Raw genomic sequence first — 21,083 nt, forward strand, 5'->3', positions numbered from 1 at the left:
AAGCTCTGGTTTAAAGAAGAACAAGAAAGAGCAACAGAAAACATAGCATGGATGCAAACTTGCTTTGAAAAAAAAGTATCTGTTTTGTTCTGACAGGATATGATTTTCTTAATATTTTGCCCTGAGGGTTTTTTTGGAGTATTGGTGATCACAAATGAATGACTGAGACAAGCCCCTGAGGCATAGAATGATATAGGCCCTCTTGGGTTAAGAAGTCCAGTTCCCTGCTATCATACTGAATCATATTATTTAAATCCATTCAGAAAATGTTCAGCTCCATCTGAAAATATATTCATTTCTCAAACACCACTTATTTCTTTGGAAAGTTGTTTGGATCCTCCCACGTAAGAACATGAGAAATATTCTGCTTTCTAGTGTCACTTCATTTGTCAACAGGTTATGGCCATCTGTGCTTGTACCAAGATCTCTTCTAGTTTAAATAGTGCTTCTCCTTGCCTGCCTCTTACTCCACTGATGTTTTTTTTAAGACATATGGAAGCCAAATTTCTCACACTCTTCTTTCACAAGGTGCCTAAAATAAAATCAGCATAGTAAGAAAGTCAATGTAACATAAAATTAAATCAGATTAATGGTGTTCCATTGCTATTATTAAATTAATGTCTGACTGAAACCAGTACATCTGAAAAATCTCAAATTTTAAGGCAAATTTGATCTAGCTCTGAATTCATTGCTTGGCCTTTCCTGCCTAATAATCTCACATCTTGATGAAACCCCTGTGTGCCAAAAACCCAGAAATAACCAAAAATAGGCTTTTGCAGGAAATGTGAAATACAGTGGGATTTGGGGAAGAGATTAACACTGCAGATCCTCTAGCGCTTTAAGCTGTCTCAGGCAAACTTTACCATGAAAAATGTCAAACTCTTTTTCCAATCCTGGCTGTAAGTTCCCACCCTCCACTCCCTCCTTGGACCAGCATGGACATTTTGTGCAGTGAATCAGCGTGAGACACTGATCCACGTTCAAACAAGCAACACTGGGGCAGATTAGTTGGGCAGACAAACAGGCGATGTTTTTGATATACTTTACATGCTTCAGGATGGGATAAATCATATTTTCTGAAGCACGTCATTTCATTAACTAGGGGGTGGCCTGAGGTTCAAACATTCACCTCTTAAACCTGTCAGCTGGGGAGATGAGCACCCTTCCACCTCTCTGGGATCTTGTTGGGGTCTAGGTGACGTTGTTTCATGCTTTGCCTTTAAAACGATGTCACGTACTGACGATGTCAGAATGAGCTCTGAGCCATGCAGGAATTTGTTAATGCCACTTTCCATGATCTAAAGAACACAAAGAAAACAATGCCAAATATATACTGAAACCAGCTATCATAGAAGATGCATGATTAAGTAATGTGACGCACAGGGAACTCCTGTCAACTGTCTCGAACACCTCTGAAAATCAGGCACCATATGCCCCAAAAGTGAGGCATATGAACTCAGCTGTCATTTCTGAATGCATTGGCCAACGTCCCAACATTTACACTCTTTGGATTGACCAGTGCAGCCAAAATCATGTAGCAAATCAGGGACTGGCATCAAAAAAAGTATATTCATGGTATATTCCAACAGCAGCGAGAACAGAGTAGATGAATAAGAAGCAAGAGATCTTCACAGAACAAGACAATACAGCCAGGAGCTGTCTAACAAAGAGAGAGTGACATATGGTTATTATAGTTGGAGCTCTTCCTTGGGCTAGTGAGATTTTTTACCATGTGAGAGATCTTTGAAAGAGAGCAGGAAGAGGCTTGATGAATGTTGCGTGGGGGAGTGTTGCATGAAACAGCGTTTGACATCATGAGCAAGCCAAGCAAACAAAGAGCGTAGTCAAAAGGGAGAAAGAGGGAAGCGAAAGAGAAGAGAGGTTGTGTTGGAGACAAGGGGAGAGGTCCAACTTCAGCAGGAAAGAGGTCCCACAACTCATGGCAGTCCACATAGTTCTGTGTGTGGGAGCCAGAGACTTTTCATAGCTTCTTGCACTTCCATGAAGACCCAGAGTGCTGCAAAGCTTTGAGCTGCCACCATAAACCAACCATCTACCTCTTACCAGTCCTTGTTACATCCCCACTGTTTTTTACACAGCCACATGTCCATGGGAAAGGGTGCAGAAGACCTACTCTGCTAGAATGAGAGCTGCTGAGGTAGCTCTACCAGTGGATATGATCATCATTTCAGCAGAGCAAGAGAACAGCCTAGAGTGTTTAGAACAGCACGGAACTGAACAGAACAAAATAGTCTAATTTCAACTGGAAGCGTTCCACAATGATCATCTAATCCAACTGCTTGACCAATTCAGAGCTCACTAAAGTTAAAGCATGTTATTAAGGACATTGTTCAAATGCCTCTTAAACACTGGCAGGGTTTGGGCATCAGCCATCTCTTTAGGAAGCACGTCCCAGTGTTTGACCACCCTCTCAGTAAATAAACGCTTCCTAATGTCCAGTCTAAACATCCCCTGGCACAGCTTCGAACCATTCCCATACATCCTATCACTGGATACCAGGAAGAAGAGATGAGCATTTTGAGGAAGAGATTCAAGTGATCACTGGCAAAATCATCTCCTTGCTGGGATGGACTACACAACTGCCAGGAGCAGCTGCAAGCAACATTCTAAACAACAGTGTGGGCATGGTTTGGTTGACTGGTCTCTGTGGCCTGGCCACCAACTGAGAGATGAAAATTCACCTGCCTTGTTTCTAAGTGCGGGTCTAGATGTTTTCTATTGACTATTGGCAGAAGGAGGCCTGCACGCAACCATGACTCTGGTGTGATCCAGTGCTGCGTATCTGAATCTCTTACCTGATCTTCTTAAACAGTTCCTTGTTTTCAGGGATGTGTGATGGGCTGCATATTTTGTTAGCACTGAGTGTGTGCGTGTGTGCACCTCTGCACAAGAGTGCATGCATGCGCAAATATAAGACTCACAGCAGTGATCAGGATCTGGACAAAACTCAGACTTCAGTTTACAACTAGAATAACTCATGTAGCTGTTGATGTAGTCATGTCCATCACAGACTCTCAGAGCTTTTTAAACAATCATTCATATCTTCAATTCCTCCCAAAATTATAGCTTCAAAAGTGCTGTACCAAGTACAGTCTATCTCTGTGAGACTTTATTAAGAAAACCATGCTTTCTCTCTCCTGCCAGATGCTTTCAAACCCTGTGCTTGTGTATTGCTCTATTTTATCTATCTGTTGGCCAGTCACGGACAGCAAGATTCCACTCTGATTTTGCACTGAGCTGTTCCAGATCTAATCCCCATGCCCTTCCTTCTGTGATTTATGGGAGCAGCCCAGCTCAGCAACCTTCTCCTTTTAAGTCTGCACCTGTACATCACAGCTAGCAGCTTTAGGTGTTTTCCTGCAATAACTCATAAGATCTCTTTTCCAGGCAGCCACACCTTTCTGTTAGTAGATATTTCCCTTTCTGGTCCTTTGCTCTCCAGCTCAACTTTTGACTGTCCTCAGCCTTTCCCCAGAAGCTGAAATAATCAAAGTTCTGCAGTAACAGGCTTCACTATGTTTGTGGTGTGCTCAGCTGCCTAGTGCAGCATCACATTTGGCTTCACTATTTTCCTTCCTATTAACTACACTAATGCTTTTTTATAAAAAAATAAATCTCACAGCTGAATTGCAATGTACATACTCAGGGAAGACCCACTGGCAGCTTCTTTCCCATTAGAAGCAGTTTTGTTCCTCTTTATCTTCTGGTCTGCTTTTTCCCAGAGTTCTTCATGTTGGGGCATTTTTTTGTGTCCATGATTTGTGCTCAAGCCCTTGATTATATGCTCTATAGATGACCTCAGAGAAGAGATGAGATATATATATATATATATAAAAAACAAATCAGGTATACCAGGGGCCCAGCATGGCTGGTGAATTAAGCATCTCAGTTAAGAGCTTGAATTCACATCTGCTATAAGAATGCATGTCCCAGCACCTTCTCAGCTGAAGTAGCTTATCACAGAATCACAGAATCACAGAATCACAGAATAACCGGGTTGGAAGAGACCCACCGGATCATAGAGTCCAACCATTCCTATCAAATTATGACCCAGGAGGAATTTGGCCCTGAAATATATGCCCTGCCATGCTTTGATTTTCCTTTATATCTGAAAGCTGGAGCAGCAGGGAGTCATTTGTACCTAAATATCTCAAACCTTGGAAACAACCTCAGTACGAGGAATAGCTTTATCTTGCAGCAGGGGAAAAAAAAAAAAAAAGAAGAGCTGAGCACAATTCTTCACCAGCACCTATCTCAACTATACAGTATTTTCTCATCAAGGTGTCAACTGAGACAGGAGAGCTTCAAAGAAAACTGGCCGTGTCCAGCCACAGCACCATTGGATACACAGCCAGGCCCCATGTGCTCTGCCTACTCTCTGGAGAGAAGCAAGTAGCGTAGGGTTTGGCTACGAGATTAGGTTTTCAGTTGAAAAAAAAGCAACCAATTGCTTCTGCATAATAATCCAGGCTCTGGGAAAAGCCTCATTGCCTCTTCAAGCAAGAAGAAAACAAATCTAGGGGAAGTCCTCAGACTGGGAAACCTCCACAGCATCAGGTCTTGGAGTTAATGGTCAAGCTCAGATGCAGATGCTATGTGACCTACAGGATCAGGCAGCTGCCTGCTGTCTCCTACAACTTGCTATAATATCCTTTACCTTCTGGTGAAACCACACTTCAGATGTGAGCTTTGCATACTTTCAGATGGAGTCAGACAGACCTTGACCTGTGGTTTCATGTTGGGATAAATTGGGGGAAATAGATATAAAATTGCCTTACACCAGAGATAAGAAAAGGGAGGCATCAGTTTACACTGGCAGAGGATTTATCTAAAACTTGCTAACCTGGCAAGAAAGTCAACATACAGAAATAATAGTGATTAGAACCAGTTTTATAGCTAGAGCATGTTTGTATCACCAAGACAGACTGTGGAAGCACTGTTCAGACATAAAATGTACAGTTAAAAAGTCTCTATAACAGGCAATGTAGATTTTGTGCCTTTCTGGAGAAGTCCTTCTCAAGATGCTGCCATCCACAAAAGCTCCACATATTTGGGTAGCATCCCACTTTCATCTTCTGAGAGAGCCCAGATCTTCCCCTGGATGCTTTTTAGAAGGTTTCACCCCAGCTGGAAGCGGGAATCTTTCAGACTGTGGTACTGTAACTCCTCTAAAGACAGACTGGGCACTGCTGATTTACACCAAGCTGAGGCAGATCAGAGCCCAACCTGTGGATTCACAATGCACAATGTCTAGTCCTAGACTGTGCTGTTCATGGTGTGAATGACTTCAGGTAGATGGTAGCAGAAGCAACTGGTTCTTTTCTTTCTGAACATTGAAAAGAAATGTAGCCCAGCATTTCACTGTTAAACCTGCTTGGCATCAGATCAGACTAAGACTTGTGGTTAGAGTGGACTGATGAAGCCCCCTGAAATTCAGCTGTAATGATCCCTCCATCTTTCTCCTGTAGGCTGCATTACCTGCAGATCCCACAAAAAGAAAGGGACTACTAGTCAAGCCCTATAATAACGGAGCCCACAGGGTTTATTTCTCCTTTAGATGTGATTCAAAACCCACAGAGGCCAGCCAGGGACTTTTCACTGTATCAGCCCCTTCTGTCTGATTCACTTTGAGCAATTCAATGCCTGTGAAGACTGAGTAAACCAGTCCAAGGGAGCTGGATTCAATTATTGGTTCTTCCGCTTGCCTTCTCAGTAGGGTTCTGGCCTCCATTTCTCCTTTTAATTCTTGTCTTTTTGGAGCAAAGAAGGATCTGCCTTGTCCTTGTGAGACCAGAGCATTATCAGCTTTCACTGGGATACTGGGATGCTGCTGCAGCACAGATACATTTCAAAGCAAAATACATCTAATTCAAGTATGGGAAACTCCCAGTTCTCCTTGGTTGCTTGTGGTAAAGTAACTTCACCACTTCATGAAGGAAGAGTCAGAATGGACATTCTGGCTTATAGCAAAGGACCATAAAATCAAATATCTTCAACAAACACATAAACAGGATAAACACATTTGGTACTACCCTTGAGCATTCTCCCAAACACTGGCTATTTTCTGCATAGGGCATTTTTTGGCTGAAGTATGTCTAGTTAGTAATCTCCAGGGCATTTCTCTTCCAAGGACTCTTTCTTTCAAGCCCATGGTCTTGTTTTGTGTCCATCACATCATCTGATAAGGAGTTCCATGGGTTAACTGCTCACTTCAGGGAGTTCTTCTGGTCTCCTCCTGCTTTTGGGTCCACTCACAGCTGGTGAAACTCACTGATGAAGTTGCTATATCAGCACATCCAGTGTTGTACATTTCACAAAAGGTACCCCAGGTAACCATTTCAGCCAAGTGAGCATGTTGCATAGAGTTCAAACATGGTGTATCTTAATATGCAACACTTCGATCTTCAAACACTTTTACAAGCTGATACCTCACTCCCCTTTCCCTGTAAAATGTCAGCCAAGCCCATGGCTGCAGCCTGGCTCTGGCTTGAAGTGATGAATGTCATAGCCTGGAAGCTGAAAAGCACCTCAGAATAAAAGGCTTTCAGATTGTCTGCCAGTGCCTCGTGCAATGAAACACAGTTCAGCTCATAAAATGTCAAAGGTATGTCAGTGCAAAGAGAAATTAAAAAAAAGAAAAGTTGGAAAGGATATTTTGACAGCAGCCAGGAAGTTGTAACTCCTTCTACTTAATCTTTCTTTGCTCCTTCTGAGCTTGAAGCTTTCTTTCAGTGGAAGAAAAAAGTGGGAAGAAGGGTTAAAACAGAGTGGAGGCAAGTAAGTCTCTGGTGGTTTTGTAATAAGGAATCATAAACATCAAGTGCTGAAGTCCTTGCAGCTTTTTAACACCCTTCCCCAGGTGTTATCTCCAAAATTCTTTCACCTCTCCTGCAACAGCCAGGACAGCAGCTGCCTACTGTGTTCAGCTGTCTCACAGCTATGATCATGTTTGCTTTTGGCGAACACGCCTCAGCTGCTGGAGACAGTGGTAATTTTGAGTTTCACGATGCTTCTTTCAGGTCTGGGCATATTTTAAGGGACCCTAAACTTTGATTCAAGGGTTACAGGGCAGGAGAGATAAATGTGGATCCCCCAAATGAACACAGTAAAATGATCAGTAGGGAGATGGAGCAAAAATGACTGTAGTTTGTCCTTCTTCCTTGCTCCTCAGAGCATCAGGTAGAGAACGGACACGCTGAATTGTCTCTGACCCCTGCAGTGGTCTCCTTTGAAGTTTCCTAGCCCAAGGCATCCCAGAGCTGCCCTCCTTCCCCCCACCTTCCACAGTACACTCAATGCCCAGCTCTTAATGACATCCCATCAAGCGTGTCATCCCTCAGATCATTCCATCACTGCCCAGCACCCAGCTCAGTCTGCAAGGGGGCATCAAGGAGGGTTTTCTACCCTGCCTGCCAGGCACGACCTCTCAGCATGGGACCAGCAAGGCTTCTCCCAGCACTATATCCCCATCAGTGGCTTGTTCTCTGAGGGCCTCTGCCTGGCTCTGCTCCACTAATGTTCTCTATGTCATACCAAAACAATCAGTCGGCACCAGTGCATATGTCTATTGAGACCAGCGGTCAAGAGTGCACCCCAGGAGAATGTGGTGTAAATAACTGACTCCATCTGTTTTGGGTCAGAACAGCTCCAACTCGTCAGAGGGAACCAAAGAGCCTTCACGGGTGGTGAAAGGGCTTTCTGCGTCCATCCAGGGAGCTGGCACTCGAAGAAGCCGAACAGGCTCTCAGTGTTTATGCTGTCAGGCTCCAAAGTATTCATCTTCATCCTGAAACACATTCCTCACAGAACACTTCTGTACTTCAAACTGTATTATTGGGAGAGCTAAGGAAATAAAAATTGGGAGGATGATGGGGAGCTATCCTGCTTTGCATACAGCACCAACTGCTCCCATGCCTGGGATGTCTCCCAAGGGGCAGCAGGACACTGCATGGTGCTGGTTTTGTTCCATCCTGCCATGGGCATCTGAAATGAAGGATAATATCCCTGTCCACTGCCAGCTTGCTGTCATATGGGGAAGGTGCAGGGAAGCAAAGTGGTTGTTGCAAATCCAAGCTGGAAATTTTTCCTTCCTGGGTCCCCTTCAGTGGGCTCAAAATCTTGGAGCAATAAATCATCAGCAGAGAAAGGGATGGTTAGCATTGCGGGTGATCAGGACATGTAGGCACCACATAGACAACTAAGCAAGACCATCCCCAGATTGTCACCTCCTCTCCCCTCTAAATCTCAGGCACAAGCAAAGTCAGAACTCTAATAGCCTTTTGGGATTTGGAGTCCACCTTCTCATCAGTTAATGGATCAAAATTTAGACTCCAAGTGGACTCAAGCTTTGGAATCCAGGCTTGTTTTTGTCTTCTAAGTGTCCACACAATAATTTTCAAGAGAGACCTGGCATTTTGCATGCCATCACTTTTTGAGGTTTGCCCAAGGGGGGATTCCAGTAGGGCCCTGGGACAATGCTAAGCTCAACACACTCACCATGTCCCTATGGTTTGTTCCAAGTCGAGTCCCTTCTAAAATTAAGATATCTCAAAATAGAATAAAATTCTGCAAATTTGGACACAGACATTGAATTTATTTTCCTGCAGTGCTCCTTTTGTCCCAAGAACAGTACTTCTTCCAGACCTCTGGCTTGCTAGACACTATTGTCAGCATTTTTACCTCTATTTTTTAATACAAGTTTGTTGGTTTTGTCAACAAAAATATTTTGCCTATGAGAAATGTTTTTCCATTGCAACAGTGATGTTTACAGCTCCTTCTACCCATAACCACCACTGCTGTCAGTGTGGCAAAGGAAACAAACCTTGGTTACGCATAGGGAAAGACAGCAGTATGAAAAAATAGCCATGAATTTCCACAGAGACAGCTGTCCACCCTGGATATTTTCCTCTTTTGCAGTTTGGGTGAAGCCCTTGGGAGCTGATGGAACTGCATCTACAGCCCTATAAACTCATGGACCAAAGGGGAATAACAAGCTTCTCCCAACTATGATCATACATGGCACTCCTTCCCCTGAAAAGAATTCTACTGCCTGGGAGAAGGAAAAACACTTGCAAGCCTTGATGACAACTTAAACCTCTTGTTGGACTTTCTCTCATAGAGAACTGAAGCTTGCGATCACTTATTGTTTATTTTTAGGTGATTGTCTCCTTGGTCACCTGGCATTTTTCTGCACCATGCCAAAATTCTTGGAACATTCAGTTGTTTGAACTGTATTGGCTGCTCTGAGTGATAAAGAAAAAGCACCTGTAAATAAACTCCCAAGGCTAAACAAATGAACTATTTCTTGCACACACCTTGGTGTGTCATTCAGCAAAGTAGATTTGGTAGCAGTAATGGCAGCTATAATTTACCATCTCTAACATGTTCTTTTGAGTGTGATGTCAAGAAACCTTCTCTTCCTTTGCCATGGTCCAAACTTCAGGCCAGAGGAGGAGAAATAACAGGCAGTGATGCTCACCACTTCAGCTGTTTGCAGATCAGGTGTAGACTAGTCCCTCAATTTCCCAGTGCTTTATTCCCCATCAGAAAATCTTTTAAACCTGCAGGGTCTCAGGAGATTAGCAGCATGATAAGAAAGACAGCTCTGGGGCAACTTTGAGTCCGGGTCTTGAGTTATTCCATATGGTAGATAGAAGAAGCTGAAATGCCTGGAAGAGATGTCCAGCCCACTCTGCTGAGGAGCATAGAGTAAAGCAGAACGAGATGAACTCTGAAGGCAGTTTTCTTTGCCTTAGGGCTCCTGTGGCACCTGGCTGCCCTTGCTTCCTTTGCTCATAAGCTCCTTTGAAATTTGGAAGTCAACAAAACTGAGAACTTCATAAAGCTGCCTGTCACCCAGAAAAGAGGGTTTGAGAAGAGGGTTTGAGAAGACATTAGATGTCAAGAAATGTTTAGAAAAAATGAGATGGCAATTAAGTCTACCATGGATTGCGGGATGGAGTTTTAGGGAGTTTATATTTCCATATATTTTCAGCGGAGTGCCACAAAGAATATCAGGAGACTGAAGCATCTCTCCTATGAGAAGAGGCTGAGCAAGCTCAGTTTGTTTAGCCTGGAAAAAAATAAGACTGAGAGAGGACCGAATCATACAATCACAGAATCATCGAAGCATAGAATCATAGAATCACTGAGTCATAGAATGGTTTGGGTTGGAAGAGTCCTCAGATCACTCTAGTTCCAAATTCTGTTTGATCAGACAGGAAAACGTCCATGAAACTCAGACTTCCTACAGTCCTTGTTTCTGACAGTGTGAAAGTGCTGCAGTGCTGCAGTAGGAGGATGCATTTAATGGAAGGACTCAGAAGGATGTCCCAGGAGGTGCTGCATCACCTCTTCTTCAGAGACATAGGTTTCAATGTCTTTGGTCACACATAAGAGGCCTCATAAATGTCTGGGTGGCTATGTCAGACCCTGGTGCTGTTGGGTGGGGAAGCCAGGCTCTGGCACTGAGCCAAGTGTAAGGAGCCAAATTGGAACACTTTGTTCCAAGGGTAGTCAAAAGCTATTGCCAGGCTGTGACACGAGAGCCATTGAAACCAGAAAGTCAGCAAATCAGCGCTCCACAGAAGATGGAGGGGGGGAGTATGCGATTGCCACATGCAGACACAAGCTGGAGACACCAGGTAGCAAGGCGCAAATGCAGGTGGGCGAAGATGTGCAGGATTTCAGCGTGGAAAGGGGCTTCTCAAGCATCAGGGAGGTTACAGCAGCCTGTTTGCTTTGTCCTGTGTTGAAAGAATCACAGCCCATCTCCTTTCTCATGATGTCCAGTTGAGAAATGGGAATTATGCTTCGCTCATGCTCTGTTTTAAGAGAAATGGCAGAAGAATATTTTGCTCCATAGAAATGTTTTGATGCTAAGACAATCCCTCTCTCTGTACCCTAGTCCCCTGCAGACACTATCGCCAGATGATCTGAAGTGGATCTCCCTTTTTACCTGATGCCCAGGACCTGCAATTCTCTTCAAGAGATGTAGAAGAGAAGTGGCATAAACTTTTCTATATCTCCTTCAACCCCTCTATATGGAGTTGCGTGCACAGCCTTTGCAGCTTTGTAATTAAATTGAAATGGAAAAGCAGCTTGTGTGCAGAGAAGCAATCCAAGACATTAAGACAAGGGTGGATTAAGGTTAAATGGGTCCCAGATCCACCCAAACATTGTGCCACCAGAAAAAAGAGTTCCCAGCCTCCCAGGACTTCCTGCTTCCTCTGAGATAAGTGGAATTGCCAAAATTGCACTGCAAGGAATTTAATACATGAACAACAAGGTGAAATCATGGTTTTACCCAAAGTATTGGTTCAGATTATCTGATGGTCAGATCTGTTATATCTGCTCCAACCCCATGTCCCCCACTGTCTAAAAGAGTAGTCTGTAAAGAACCTTTTGCATGGATGGACCCCACAGGCAGTAAGGATGTGATTGCCCATGTCTAGGGGGAAGAAGACTTGTTCAATTAGTAGGTCATGCTCCAAAGGAAAATGCTGTTGGCTTTTTTTGATTATTTCTCTTCCTCTTTCAATGAGGTCCTTCACAACCTGTGGTTACTCTCCAGGTAAAATCTGCTGCTTGACACTTTCACAGTGTTTTTTCTCCCCCACCAGTGATTTCCAGTTGTTGTTCCAGGATATGGGCTCTGTTCCTTCTAGTGCTGGGCCTAAAATGTTGTAGTCCTGGATGCATTTGAGCAATGGAACACATGAATGATGTACACCTGCAGAACAAGGACAGGGTGAAAGACATGCTACTTGTCACCCGTGGACTTGTGATCTAGACATCCTGCAGCCCTGGGAAGGTTTTCATCAGGCTCCTTTGCAGCTGTCAGCTGTCTTCATAATTGCCTACAATTACAGTTTTATTCTGAGTAGCCCGGAGTGCTGGGGAAATCCTGAGCCACATCTAAACATCCTGGACCAGGCTTGAGTTGTGCCACAAACTCTGATCCAGCTTGATGACTTAACCATTTGGTTGGAGGCAGGTCATAAGTAAGCTTTCTGGTGGACTGCACTGTAACATAATCACCCTCTCCTTCTTTTTGTTTGAGTGGTAGAAGTAAGATATTCTAAGGCTTTTCTCTTTTGTAGCCACAAACCTGATCTTCTGGGTTAAAAAAAGAAAACACAATGATTCCTTCTGGAGGAAGAGATAGAGCTGGTAACGACTTGCAGAACCATGAACCAGCAGCACAGAACAATAGGCTCCAGGCAGAGGAGTTTAAACAAATTAAATCCAGCCTACAATATCGCAGGGGCTTGGAAATAAATGATACGCTCAATCTGAGAGAGAGATCTCACTGCTAAAAAATAACGTCTGATGCTGGCTGTGTGAAGAGTTCCTGGGGAGAAAAACCTTGTAAAACCGGGATCTCTGGCGGTTGCACCTTCCAGGATCCTATCCTTGGTCTGGGGTGGCCTGGAGTGAGACTGTATGAAGGGGAATTTATGTTGCTCCCACACCAGCTACTACGGTTCCCACAGCATCAATCCTAACATCCATGGGTCTTCATAAGTTGTGGAGGTCCTTCGACCCCCAGGGATGGCTAAGCCATGTTAGCACCAAAAGGCATTACAGAATCTGTCTTCTCCCTTGTAAGTTCTGATATTCAGTCTCATTTGACAACAACATGTGGTTTGGGTTTTGACTGTTTATTATGGTGTCTTCTGTGCTGTTATGAAAAGGAGCTGGGTCTACAGCTGATGGATGTGGTCCCACAGTATAAGAGAAATGTCTCCTCTTTATTTCCTTTTTTATTTTTTAAAGAGAGATCTGATTACTTTTAAACTTTATTTTGATATTATGCAATCTTCCCTTTGGTATCTTTAAAGACTGGCTCAAGCAGTTTTTAGCTGTGTTTTCAATGCAGCATTTTCTTGTGATAGTGAAGATGAGGCAGTTCCATGAGAAACATCAAGGGCATGTCAGCTATAGTGATGTTAAAGGGGGCAAATATCAATGGTAAAGAAAATCTTGTGCTTCACTAGTGCCTTTTACCTGGAGACCACCCTGTTACGAACAGATACAACCACCCCAACTCAATCTGAAAAGTGAAAAGTTTAAAAGTGAAAAAAAAAGCGGGGGGGAAGCAGTTGACATCGTTTACATTTTTCTTGCTTCTATAGTTGCAAGTGGCAAAGGCTTCACTGGCTTGAGCAGTGCAGGATCAGACCCAGAGAGAGAGCAGGAGCTTGGAGCATTGGTCCTTTGCATTTTCTCTTTTCGCTGCTCTGGTCTCTCTCAGTGGCTTTCATCTTGTCCTGTGAGGCTGTCTGTCCTCAGACCCCAAGCTGTCACCACAATATATTTTTTTATTATTTTTGCTTGTCACAGCATTTTTGTCCCAGCCCAGAAGCTCCATGAATAGCGGGGTGTGTTCAATCTCAGTGCCTGAAAGCACTGACAGGGGCTGAAGGTCCTACCTTTGCTAGATGTGGCTTCACGTCACACCCTGAGAAAAACCAGAAGAGTGACATTTCATCCACTAAAATAAAAGTAAAATTAATGACCCCCCACTCACATTAATTTTGGAAGGAAATTCATGTACACCCAAATCCTCTGAGAATGCTCTGTTTTCCATCTAGCTCCTCACCCAGTCATAACTGACTAAACTACTTTATATGCCCTTGGATTCTGGCCCAGAAAATGTGTGGTTTCTTAAAATATATATGTATACATCACTTTAATACCAGCCAATACCTTCTGAAATGTAGGTGGCCAGAAAGGCATTGGCTGATCTTTTCCTATTACATATTTTAAAAATGAGTTGACATTCGTATATAAATTTTGTGTAAGCTTCATGGAGTTTTAGTAGCAACATTGAAAGGGAATGTCAACAACTGCTTAGCTGCTAATATGGGCTGTAGATAATAACAAAAGTAGCTGGGCAAATTGTATTTCCAGGAAATGTTGTCAGTTATGCAAAATATGGAACAGCTTGATTTCTTTTCTTGAAAGAAGCAGGTACAGTGAGGTCAAAAGGAAATTTGAAAATGGATGTATAGGGTCCTAATTTACTTTAATATTTCCTGTGTAAAGTCTCAAAGTTAAAGATTGATTTTTCCAATAAACATTACAAGCATAATGACCTGGAGGTATGATCACAGATCACGTACCAGATGGAGAATGATGGAAAAAGAGCTACTGTTGTTAGAATATGCTTTGTCTTCTTTTAGTCTCAGGGAAACCTGCAGTAGTTTGAAATAAAAGAGTCAGACTCTGAAGTGTGCAGTAAGAAAGATTCCACTTAATAATATATGAATAAAGATGGAAGAATTTGGTCCAGAAACAAACTCTCTTAGGAAAGCAAAACACATATATCAAATTTAATTGAAATTTCAAGGGGATTTCTGACACACAAACTGCATTTATAATTTGGTCCCAGCATTATAAATGCAGTAATCATAAAGTTTTGGTCAAAACTTTTATTTTCCCAAGCAAAGGAAATGTAGTTTTCACTGAAATGAAAACGTCTTTCGGAGTCCTGACTTCAGCACAATCTAGCACTAAAACTGAGCAGGTACATTCGGGTCCATGTCCAGGGTACATGTCTCTGCACCTTTGCAAATGGAGCACTTTGACCTTTCCTTTGCACCATTTTTCATGGGGCAAGCCCTTCTTTCATATAAGAAACCATTAAGGACTCTTAAAACATTGTTTTTTAAATGAAAGTGGGTGGGTTTCTTGAGCTCAATCTTTTTTTGTCAGTTAGAATATTTTTGGTCCATTTTTGTGTGCGGTTGCATGTTCAAATTTCAACAGGTGAAAACTATGAAAAGCAAAGATTGTCCCTTCAGAGCAGCAAAGCAAGTTCTCACTCACTTCTAATCTCTATCCTAACCACATTGATAAATGCATTAGAGGAAGATCTTGTTCTCTGCCTGCCTCCTCCCTTTAGGAGCAAACAATTTGAGCTGGAGCAACAGAACCAGGGGCAGAAAGTGAGCCAAGCCATTATTCAACAGCCCAGAGCCACCATTTTTATAAGTCAACACTTCCTTTGTCACTACAGAGAACTGGGGGTCAGTGTCTGTCCCTGATTTCACTCTCTCTTGGCTAAGAGTGTTCGCAAATGCATCCTTATGTTTCCACATTTATTTTATGCTAGCTTTTGCCATAATGTGTCCTCCCTGTAGGAATAATTACTTGTGCTCCTGGGCGCATGCAGCAGGATGTATTCTTGCATCTGCTGTCCTCTGAGCCCCCAGTCCCACCCGCCCCCCTTACAGCTGCTGCCTGTGACTTTAACACCTTCTCTTTGGGATTTGGAGAAGGATGTCTTTGTCCCTAGACTTAGCCAGCCTGGTGAGGAGATCTGATAATTGCTGGAGAAGATTGGTGCCTCTGTGCATTAGGACTTACTGCTCCTTCACCATGTCACCAGCTGTGCCAAAGACTCTGAGCGACCTCAGGGATGATGCATGTGTTATGTGTCCTTCTGGGCAAAAGGGACACTTCACCCAGGACATTTCATGGTGCATCTGACAGATGGTCTTACCTAAAATGACCCAGGTGCATGCAGCCGAGAGGGCTGCAAAAGCACCTGTTTTCCTGGCTGATGCATTCAAAGTACTCCTAGTACATCTCTCTACGGCTCTTTTGGCTTTTGTTGGGATAAGGGGATAAAATGACATCTCCCTCCTCATCTCATCCCATCCCACCCCCTCCAGCATGAAATAAAGATCAATGGCAATTGTTGGACAACCATAGAGTGTGAACCTCATCATGAGAGGGAAGGATGCAGAGGGAAAAGTGGTGAAAATGTATATTGTTCCCAGCGAGCTTAGAGAATACTTAAAATGCAACAACGGAACCTGACTCCTTCTGAAAACCTCCAAAGCACTTAAAAATGAGAATCCGGTCTCTCGCCCCCTCTCTGCCCCACATACTCTGAAGCGTATAACAATAGAAACTCTGTTCCTATGGGTTCCCCTACAAATGACCCCTGGAAAGCATCGACTGCTTCCTGTAGGCTCCTGCCATCATCCTTTCCCCAGTAATATCTGCATCTGCTTCCAGATTTGTAATCACATTTCCTTAATTGAGCTGTGAAGTATGATTTACATGACTCCATTTACATTTCATCACTTGCCAATAAGGAGATAGTTATTTCATATTAGACACGAGGAACACGAGATTCTGATCTAAAGAACAATCTAATATCTAAGAATATGTACCTGGCTATAGGTGATAATTTAAGATAAGTTTACGGAACTCCTGTAATTAGATTTTCTATGTGTGCTTTGTTGTGGTTACCAGGTAACTGCAAAGTGATTACGTGAATATTTATGCTTGGCAGGTTAGACACTGCTGATACACAGGATAGCATCGTGTTTTCCCCCTTGTAATTCTTAGTGCTAATATCTAGGACTCATATCAGCATAAAGGCACCTCACCAGCAAAAAAATACAACACATGTTCTTTATCTGAGCCATCAGTTTGCTTTTCCCTGAAACACAGCACTTGCATTTTGAAATTCAAATCTTCTTTCTATCCCCTGTGATACGTCCAAGATAGTTTAAGTCAGGTTGCAAATCTCTGATATTGCCTTTCACAGAGATTGCGCAACATGCTGCCCAGGATCGTTTCTGCCGAACCTGTAAAACTTTGTGTCTGTATATGCAAATGTGCATGGGTGGACATGGCAGTGGTTTAGCCTGCTCCTGTTGGGGAATATAAATAGAAAAAGGATATGGACACAGGAGTAAGTCGTGGAGGAAAGTGTGTGAAGTTGCAGTGTGTCATACTGCCCACATCTATTCTCTTACTCTGTGGTGAGCGTGAGGTAATGGGAGGTGAAATCATGCCCCTTAATTAAAGCAAGTGAAGCTGGGTCACATTTGCTGTGGCATGGGAGGGTGTGTAATGTGCTCTCCTGCAGACTGGCTCATGCCCAGGCCAAATCCATCACAACTGCTCTGTAGGCCCCTGACCAACATCAGTGTGGAGTCACATCCTTGGATAACTGCATAAAACTGGGGGTAACACAGATTTTTGGTGTGTCCAGCTGGTTTGCTCCTTACCCTAGATGTGCTAATGCACAGCAAAGACCATTTAGAGAAGGGAGCTTTTGGGGGGCCCTTCGGCCTGGCTCCACCCGACCAAATCAAGTCACAGATGAAATGTAGATCTTGAGAGCAAGGACATGGATGTCCCGGGACTGTCATCTCCCTCCCATCTATTTTCACCAGGTAGTGAGACCCGAACTAGACATGTCACTTCAGCATTTGGGGGTTTTCCTCTGCGGACTCCCTCCTTTGGGAACACGTGAGACAGCACCACAAAAATGACCATTTTCAAAGCCACTCAGGTTCTGGCCCACCCCATGCCTCCCTGCCCCATCACTACTCAGTATCTACTGGCAGTCACAGCAGGCAGGAGAGGACAGGCAGAAAGGACCTGCAGTGACAGGACAAGGGGTAACAGTTTTAAAGTAAAAGAGGGGAGGTTCAGACTAGATATAAGGAAGATATATTTTACAATGAGAGTGGTAAAACAGTGGCACATTTTTCCAGACAGGTGGTAGATGTCTCATCCCTGGAAAAATTCAAGGGCAGGTTGGATGGGGCTCTGGCCATCCTGATCTAGTGGAAAATGTCCCTACTTATTTCAAGGGAGGGTTGGACCACATGACCTTTAAAGGTCCCTTCCAGCCCCAATCATACTGTGATTCTATGACTCTACAGAAGCAATCCACCTGCAAAACCCCAGTTGATATTCAGGACTGACATTTTGCTTTTTTCCCCTGTGGCTACATCCATAAGTGTTGAAGCAATAATGTATACAACTAAAGAGCCCTAAAATGAAGCAGCCTCTTCCAAACTATCCACTGGGAAAGGGTTGCAGAAGAGCCCTTGGTTTCAGCAGACGAGGGAAAGGCAATGCTAGAATGGAACCATCAGGTATAAATAGCTCATCCACCAACTAATCTGGTCTCCTCTCTGGTTTAAGCATTGCCCAAGTACTAAGTTAGCTCAGAGAAAATTGCTCTTAGTCATGGACCTGATTTTCTTCTCTGCACCCTTTGAATCTAGTTGGGCTGCCTTAAGTCAGAAACAGCAACCCAACCGTGTTTGCAGGTCAGGAGAGAAGTAATGATGATCAAAACAAGCCTAGGGAGCAATTATCCTCAGATCTGACATTGTCACGGCAGAATGCATCAAGATATTACACAGGGTGTCATGCACTTTCATGTTGTTATGATAACCCAGATTTAATCACTCCAAGCTTAGGCAGGGATTTGGTGGCCAATGATTTCAGAAATTACTTTTATCTTGCCAGCATTTGTGAGCAGGCTGCTGTTTGCACATGAAAATGGTCTGTTTGCAAAACAGGAATTTGCAAAATGAGCAACGGGGCTGAATGTTTAGGATCTGATTTATTTCTGAGGGCTCTGCATGAAGCTTTCAGAGTGTGGAAACCTGCACTGAAGAAAGGAATTTAAAGCATTCTGCTCTTAAGTAAAAAAGAAATAATTTGCTGAATGTTTTAGATACTATTGATGTTCTCAAATCTAAGGCATAAAAACAAACCATTTCTAGCAGCAAGGCTGTGAGCAGAGCCATCTCTTCAGTCTGTGTCTGCACACAGTGGGGTGGGGTACATGAATTACAAGGAAACATAACACAGTGTCATTCTTAAACAAAAACACAGAAGCTAATTAAATTGAGGCCCAGTGACAAACTGACTGGTCTGCAAGTTCGGAAATCTCTCTCCCATGCAACTCTGCATCTTGGGGTAAGTTACTTATCCTCTGTGTTTCCCAGCACCCTTTCATGTAGCCTCTCTGTCGACTGATGAAAAACTAGGTATGATTTACACAGAGCTGTATGAATACATTTTCCTCATCCGTCAAGACTTGGACTCTGGCACTAATCAGACCTGCGCCTCCTGACATAGCACATGGCTGGTCTCCACATGCCTTCAGTCAGCCAGGCTGCTGTCTGTCCTGGCTGCTCCCGTGGTCTCTGCTGGTCATCACAGTCAAAGGTTTGGAGTCCCAAAGATTGGACTACGAGCATCAAGCAAGGAGCATGGTCCCAGGAGAACATGAGGAACACTTAATCTCATTGTTCAACTCCCACACTGTTATGGGCCGGCCAGAACTTCCCCAAATGGTGTCTTGACTTGGTCAGGATCTTCACTTAAGAAATATTTACACCATGGAGCAGTAGTCTAACTCCTGCTGGATATGTCAGATTGACAGCACATGCATATCTAGCCAGTTGAGGGCCAGCAGTCCTCTGGAAGCCACAGCTTTCAGTGGGCTGCTATATGTCTGGAAACCCAGCAGATCATTTATAAAAGTGGGAGATCACCATTAAAAAACAGGAAGAGCTATATCTGGTTTATGAAACCAGCAAACTATTTCAGCAAGCGATAGAATAAGAGATTATCCTCAAAGCAGTAGAATGACAGATTAGCAGTGACACAGCAGATATCAAGGGAAACAGACAGAGTCGTAGATCAGGTTAAAAATAGCAGTTGGCGATGCAATTCATGAATGGTTGCGGGGTTGTCCCATGCTGGGTTTTGCCATTTTAGTAGTACCAACCTGGTTGGTGAAAGGTGAGTATTCATTAAAACTCACTGGAAATGCCTTTTCACCAGTGTAAACGTTTCCCTGTTGGATGGACTAATGAAGTTTCACCACCAAAGAACCTGCCTTCAAGCTCTGGCCATTTCTAGAGGGATAGGTCAGGTTTCAAAGCCAGATGAAGAGGCATCTATAAAATGTTCTTATTACTTCTTCAAATCTGGGTTTTCAGGGACTGATATTTTTGTCATTTGTTCCTGGCAGCACTTGGGAAAGCCAAGACACTAAACTGACAAGTGACTGTCAATCATGTGAAGTCAGATCAGTTTGTATGGGCCTTAGAGCTAACAAGGAGGACCTGACACTCTTATTTAGCAGTCATAGCACAAGAATGCCAGGCCTGGATTCATTATCCCTAAATGAGATGGAACTTCCTTGGTTAAGACTGTGGCTGCTCCAGTATCTGTCTGTGGTCCCTGGAGAAACTTTCGAAGTGACTCAGAATTCAGCTGTGCCACTGCAGATGTCTATCTTTTTCCATGGGTTAGGAAGATCCCCAGTACAGCTACCATTCAAAATCAGGTACCTTGTTTAGGCTGGATGCTCCTCTGTGTCAGTGAATAAGGAGTCCCAATCTCCAGCGTGCTCTAGGACTTGAGGAAACTCAATGTCAAATGATCGTTAGAAATCAATGGAACAAGACAACTTCAGAAAACTTACTTTCTCAGGAGTCTAGGATAGCTAATTACAATCTTCCATGTTAGATTTTGGGCCAATGCTTCCTGTCTCATCACTGGGCATCACTGAGAAGAGTCCGTTTCTGTCTCCTCTGCACCATCCCAGCAGGCTGCTACAGAAAGCAATAAATCCCCCTTTGCTTTCTCTCCCACTGCACCCACCCAGCTCTCAGACTCTCTTCACATGCCCTGAGCTTATGGTCATGATGTTGCACAGCACCTGGACAAAATGCCATTTACTGGGCACATTTGAGGTTCTCCTCCCCAGTCACCAGCCCATGGCAGAGATTTGTGGAATGACCCAGTGGCCATTTCTTCTACAGAGGCTGCATCAACCCCTTCCACTTCCCACTGAAATCACAAGTGTGTAATTTTGAACTCTAACACATCAGCAGGGGCCCATCCTGGTTTCTTCTCTCCATCCAGTGGTGCAAAATCAGAGACACTCTGGGAGAGCCAATGGCCCCCTGTGTAAATGAGACTGGGGTCTGGCAGGCAATGAAGGGACCTGGTTTGCATTATCGAGTTTCCTTGCACATAGCCTGATTTATTAATTTTTGGAGCAATCTGTGCAGGACTATATTCACTGAACTAATTTTAAGTGGCTTTTTAAAGCAAACAAACACAGGATTTCAGCTATTCCTCCTCTGCTGTCTCATCTCTAGCTGACAGCTTGCTCCAGCAGGAAAATAAGACTCCACAAGGACTTCGTTTCACTGCTGTGTATCAAAACAAACACACACACAGAGAAAAAGGGACCTGACCACTAACCTCAAGAA

Source organism: Phaenicophaeus curvirostris, chromosome 1 (assembly GCF_032191515.1).
Source record: "Phaenicophaeus curvirostris isolate KB17595 chromosome 1, BPBGC_Pcur_1.0, whole genome shotgun sequence".
NCBI lineage: Eukaryota > Metazoa > Chordata > Aves > Cuculiformes > Cuculidae > Phaenicophaeus > Phaenicophaeus curvirostris.